This window comes from Magnolia sinica, chromosome 18, assembly GCF_029962835.1.
Source record: "Magnolia sinica isolate HGM2019 chromosome 18, MsV1, whole genome shotgun sequence".
Classification (NCBI taxonomy): Eukaryota; Viridiplantae; Streptophyta; class Magnoliopsida; order Magnoliales; family Magnoliaceae; genus Magnolia; species Magnolia sinica.
Genome location: NC_080590.1, coordinates 37005310 through 37012124, shown reverse-complemented (window position 1 = coordinate 37012124; position 6815 = coordinate 37005310). Strand labels below are relative to the sequence as shown.

General features: G+C 36.9%; 1 long non-coding RNA gene across 1 annotated transcript; it reads right to left on the bottom strand.

Annotated features, from left to right (window-relative positions):
• Positions 1–2897: 2897 nt before the first annotated feature.
• LOC131233286 (uncharacterized) lies at positions 2898–5367 on the bottom strand. Its single transcript, XR_009165157.1, has 4 exons — positions 5222–5367; positions 4908–5006; positions 4204–4272; positions 2898–4108 (listed from the first exon to the last, which is right to left on the bottom strand). It is a non-coding gene; the product is annotated as an uncharacterized LOC131233286 (long non-coding RNA).
• Positions 5368–6815: the final 1448 nt, after the last annotated feature.

Here is a 6815-nt window from a genome sequence, read left to right as displayed (position 1 = left end):
GGTCACTACGGGGAGGCGCGGTACCTCAGCGTAGGCCGACAGCTCGGACACAGTGTCCCATCACTACCAGAAAAAGGGGCAAAGGCTACGGATAAAATCCGTAGCCATAGACCTATGGCTACGGTTTTAGTCCGTAGCTAGTTCGTGGCACGACCGTAGTCGTAGGTGCCGTAACAATAGGTCTGAAACCTATAGTTACGGATTTGATCTGTAGCTATAGGTTATAACAGCTACGGATATAATCCGTAGCAATAAAATCTGTAGCTATAAGCATAAACAGCTATGGATATTATTTGTAGCTAAAAGTCCATAGTAATATGCCAATTTTAATAATGGCTACAACTGTTAGATTATCGACTACGGTCAATATCCGTAGCTATTTCGTACATAAACAAAGGCTACAGATTTAATCCGCAGCCATATACCTATAACTACGGTCAATATCCATGCTATAATCATTCATTTATTCAATTACCACCTGTATAATCATTCATTCATTCAATTACCACCTGCATAATCATTCATTCATTCAATTACAATCATTCATTCATTCAATCAATTACAATTATAATTACAATAATGTTGAAAATACAAATCTTAGTGAGTCTGTGTGCACTCGCATATAGCCAGGTGCATCCTTCATTCACCATAGATAGAAAATGAATGCGAGTATCAGTAGTCCATCTACACATCCAACAGCTATACCAATAACTTCTCCTATGCGTCTTCTGTAATTATTCAAGGGCGAACCACCACTAGAGGACTCTGTAACATAAAAACAAAGAATCAGTTAATTGAATAAGGATGAAAACTAAATGCAAGGAAAACATAGAAATAGGATAGTTGAGAACCTATAGAAAAATGTATGGCTACACTAGTGGCCTGAAAGTTGCTTGAAATGGAATGGACAGCTGGTTTCGCACCTAGGCCTTACGTTATCACTATTCTACCCAATGTATTCTTACTTCCAAAACTTCAGCCTAGTGTTAATTAATTTTATTTTTTATCTTTCCATTTTCATTATTATTTTGTGAAATATTTTTCAACTGCTACGGAATCCACATCCCAACACCACCAAGTTACTTGTTGTCATGGACACCATGCAAACCACATCCCTTAAATTGTGAACCTCATGTGGATACAACACAAGTTTGTACCAATCTGGTTTCCTAGAGTCTTTCCTAATAACAAATGTACCTCCACTTTTATAATTCCCTCTTTGTACCTCTTCCATGGTCCTCACGTGGTTTTACCAGCTCAAGAATGAGCATTCTACTTTGAGGATAACAGAGTCTATTGATACACAATGATTGTCAAATCTAGGGTGAAGGATGCAAATCATCAGACCAATTGCCATGGTCGACGTCGACCTCTCTTCACTAGGGATGCTTGTCTCTATTATACTTTCTAATCCTGCTTTATTAACTAAGTTTCATAAAGCAGTTGAGTCATTGGAGGAAGATGGAGACAGGTCCTAATCCTAAAGAAATTGATGTTTGTATCAACTAGAATATGAAGCATTTCAACATCCAAATCTAAAGAATGATCATTTCTTCATTTTCTGCATGTTATAAAGAAAATTCAGCAAGAACAGTTTTGAATGTTACATTGCTCTTAATTTAAAGTTCTCTATGTTCATTTCCTTCGACATGTGTGATGCCCACTTCTTCCAAAACTATAAAGATGGTTCAAAGTGGGCCAAAGGTGCATATACGGTCAGATTTGCATCATCTACCATAAGATTTAGTTCCAAGTTACAGCCAAGTCATGCTATTCATCCAGTTGCATGGCAAAAGTCTAATAAAATCCTTACAATGTGGGGACCACCTAAAGTGATGCCTAGCATGGAATGCCGAATGCTTGCATGAAACAAAAACAAAAACAAAAAATAAAAAAATTGAGAAACCAACCTAAATTGGACGTTGGGATAAATGTTTGTAGCTTTGGCATTCCTCTTCGCTTGATATCTTCATATCCCTACAAATGAGAGGTAGATCTTAGAAGAGATTAGATATATGTAGAGAGAGGTTCTTCCTTTCATGTAGCATGTAGATATATTCCAACATATTTATACATGGGCATGAAATTGGGTCCACTGCCAAAAGTCCATAGGCAAAGGAGTCGGTGAAACTTATTTTGCACTCATCTTTTTAGAAGAGAACCCAAGTTGAAGCCAACAACTTACAATGATGACTTTAACATGAAAGATATTTGTCCATCTCCAGCAAAATGTATTCAAAATAATCCAATTGGATTGAAGGATGAAAATGTTTTTTTTTTTTTTTTACACAAACTCACACTCACACCCACACCACATGGGAAATCAATCTCATGACCTCCGAGTTAAACATCTTAAAATAATAAATAAATAAACAAACAACTATATTATAGTGCATACATTTAACAGATTGAATGTTATATTCATACTATGACATGCTTGTGAACACAACACACAATCATGTAATGAAATTGGGGCTCCATTTTCAGGGCATGACTGTTAAAAACAGGGGCTGACCTCTCCTAATTCTAGTTCATAATAATTACAATAAGAAAGAGGAAATGAAAAACTGGCATTTACCTTATCATCTTTTAAGTGCGAATCAAGCCAATTCCCTTTTGAAGCTTTAGACTGTGACAATGACTCGGTTGGGCTTAACAACCACCTTGCATTGCTCAGGCACAATCTCCTTGTTCAACTTCAGTATGGCACAATGGTAATTCTTCCCTTGAATGCCATGGAATTTAATATCAACAAACATTGGCTTGAAAACAGTTTCCACCTTCTCTTGCTCCACACCCTCTAAGGAAACATAAATCTTAAAGGAAAAAAAATAACGAAAAACAAAAATCAACTTTTACATTTAATTTCTATCAACCACAAACTCATCTTCCGCATAAGTAAAAGCTCTGATGAAATTCTAAAGACAAGATGGCAATATGTTCATTGCCAAAAAAAGGAAGGTCAAATACAAAATAAAGGAAAATGGAAAGCCTAAAATTCATCTTGAGCTCACCATTGTTAGCTTACAGAATTCCCTTCGGTAGTCAGCTTGGAGAAAATTTAAAGGAAACCCATTGTTTTAAAGTGTGAAAAAGGCTTTAAATATTTGTTTCTTTAGCAATTGAAGTGCATTGTGAGATTCTAGATCTTAGGAGAGTTGTTGTCATGCCAGTATCTTGAGGATATGTAAGATCAAGTGCTAGGTGACTGGTGTCTTATGGATAGATGGGGGAAGAAATGGACCAAAATCTTTTCACAGAAAGATGCACAAAAGGTTAAAATGGATATCACTGATGAAAACAATCTTAACCATTTGATCGGTGGCCTATAAACTAAAACTAGATAAACAGGTCAAAGCAAATGCACTCAATTTGAATAATGTGACAAAATGAGGCAAGTTTCAAAGGCTGAATTTCTACCAAACAACATTGCACCACTGGTTAAGTTTCAAAGGCAAGAAACAGATGAGAGTTAGAGTCATGACTCCAATACTGCTTCAAACTGGATGAAGGAAAAACCACATTGAAAGCGACTCCAATACTGATTCCAAGCATAGGCATCGGTTGGAAAAGCAATGCCAAGTCGTTGTCTATGAAGGGCATATCTAGAGTGGGATGCCTTAGCTTAAGATTGTAGTAGACAGTTGAGGCTACTACTCCCATGATCATTCATGTTCAAACAGAGGCTAGGACCCCAACACTTGCATTAGGCAGTTCAACAAATATCTCCAGCCTGAAATTTGGATTGAAAGATCTTCCATCTATTTTTTATGGTCCATTTAGGACTGGTTACCTAGAATGGCTCAAGCAACAAACAAATGAAACATCTATACAAAAACCCAGTACAATTAGGTCCATTGGGGACTGAGTACCTAAAACCGGTTGCATTGACGACAGAAGCCATGTCTTGCATCTGAAGAAGAGGCTGACAAATTGGCAGATATAGATCAAACAACTAAATGCAGGCAGTCTAGGAGCATAAGCATGCATGTAATAACTATAGAGTTCCAAACAACTAGGACCCCAGAAAGAAAACCTGATCTTTGGCACGTAACATCACAAGCTTAGTGACAACTCCAAAAGGATGCACTAGCTGAAGCAGATCACTCTGAAAAACAGAAACAGGTGCAAAGGCAACAACTGTGAAGACAAATTGCAATTAGAGTTTCAACGCTCAAAATACAAAGAGATGGTTTGAAATACCTCAGATATTTCATGGCCAACGTTTCGGACATGAATAAGCTTAGAAGGCTCTGTCATCTTAGCAGATCTCTGCAGCAAGCAAAATGGTAGAGAATCCAGGAATTTCACTATTTACTATGTACATACAGGTAAAATATAGTTGAATTCAATGTAAAGAAAAACAATCACTACCAATTCATGTCATTTACTTCAACATATAAAGTTAGGGGAAAAAACCAGTAATCTTTATAGATGAGGGCCATGTAAGCCCAACTTTCATTGATCCAGACCGTACATATGGTGGTAACTAGACACTCTAGATCTAGACCGCTGCTAGAAACTAGACACTCTACCCACAAAAGATTCCAGCCAATCCATGTCCATGGAGAGACCTTTTGAATTAATGAACAATTAAAACTTTCAATTAAGGGAATCGCAAATTAGGTGGCATGGCATGCAACAAGGTTATTACATGCCATCTCACAAAGACTACAAAAAAGGGTGGGCTAAATCAGATGATCCCAGCCCTTTGAGTGTGGGTTTATTTTCTCACCACCATCTGTTTTTACATATCATAGATAATTAGCATCATCAAAACCAACAACATATAAGTATACATGTTATCGAATGTACAGTAAGATCTAATCACTTTAAGACCCGGTTGAACATCGAATCTAAGTTCTCGAGTTTTTGAACATGTCAGAGTTTCTCTGATGGCAGCTTACTATTAGGATTTTATAATGAGGATGGTGTTAGTAGCTTCCATTGGCCTTCCATGTATACTGAACAGTCCCATAAAGTGGCACACATGAAGAAGATGAGATCTGTATACCATGCATCTAGTGGCCCTGTTATGGATGGTATGATGGACCATACAAAAATCACATTGCACCAGACAATACAAACTACTAATTGCTAAATTACATTAACCAATAGATTAACCTTTTGACACTGTGTCAAAAAGGGAAATTCTGTAGTCTAATCCAGATAAAGCAATCCAAGAGATACTGAATCAATGAAAAAAGAAATCCAAACTCACTTGGCTTGTAGATGTTTATAGAACGACACACTTCCCCTTCCTTCATGAGTCAAGATCAACATTGGCACCATCTTCCTCAGCTTCATCTTCTAGGTCATTTCCAAGATGTAAAAAAGTCAATGAATAACCATTAAAATGCTTCATCTTCTAGGTTCATTTCCTGCAACATCCTTTTGATTATAAAAATCATTAATTAGAAATGGAACCAATTCTCTGCAAAGACAAAGGTTAACATAGATTCTCTTGAACCATGTAAGCAACACTTCAAATACATGAATACTCCAGCTCCAGCTTCTTGGCATTCATGATGCATTACATTCCCCAATAAAGGCTGCCTAAACTAGCTAACAAATCAAATATTTAAAAATGATTGCTTCTGGATGAATAATTGCCTGTGGAATCATGAAAGATTTGAAAATATTCAAACATATAAGAGAACTATTCTTCTGTTATTGAGGTAGCATTTGGAGTTACTGGCAAATCATGGATGACAGTTGGTAGGGCTTTCAGCTACCCACCCAATCATAATCATAAACATTTAAAGAATAAATATCGAAATATATAAGGAAAAAATGAGATAATGATGTAAATGTAAGTTAACTTAGTGAAACATATTTTTCCAAACATGTCATCTTGGCCTTTGGATGAGATAATGATTTAAATGTAAGTTCCTAAGAACACTTCCTTCTTAGGAACTTGCAAGCTCCACAAGGAGATCCAAACCCTGTCATCTTGGCCTTTGGATGTTTGGTTTTGATATCTTTTCCAAACCAGCAAGACCAGTGCAAGCACTATCACCATGTTTATAAACACTAGAGAGATAAAAGGTGGGTCACCTTATATGGATATTTTAAGTACACCTGGTCTGCTAAGTGGCCTTTTTTTTTCCTGGGTCGACCTTGTTGACTTGCCAAAAACCAATCAGCGAGTGGATTTTTTTAGCTCCCATTTGACCCAACAGAGTTGGCAGAAATGAATCCATGGAGGTTGGCTCAAAACAGCAATTAGCCATCAAAATGCCCCTTTTGAGGATGCGTTGAAACAGGCCCTGAATGAGCAAATATGCATGTCCATGTGTTGATAGACAAGTTTCCATCAATGTTTCATGCATTCCAATCACTGAAAAACTACAAACTAGTGTTGATAGACAGGTTTCCATGGATGTTTCATGCATTCCTATAACTGAAAACTACAAACTACGACTATCCCACATCTACAATCAAAGATTCACCACCATTTTATAAATGGTCATGGACTATCACATTAGTCTAGACCCATTTTGATTTTCTTCCTCCATGGGTCTTGCTTTTTGACAAGTTAGCCCTTTTTTTGTAATTTCTAGTACATTTTCCAGGGAATGTTTACACTTATGTCCAAACTGTATAAAAGCTCTACAAAGATATCTAAATATATTTGGGTTTTGGGGTCTAGTCAATTTGTCACCTAAATCATAGGTGACTACCAAACCGGCAATTGCAGCTGGTATCCAAACAGGGCTCAAAACCCTCATTTCAGATTGATGCAGGGGTTTCATCTCTAAACACCACTTTTGACATTGTGTTAAAATAGCATAAAAAATTCACAAACCGATTCA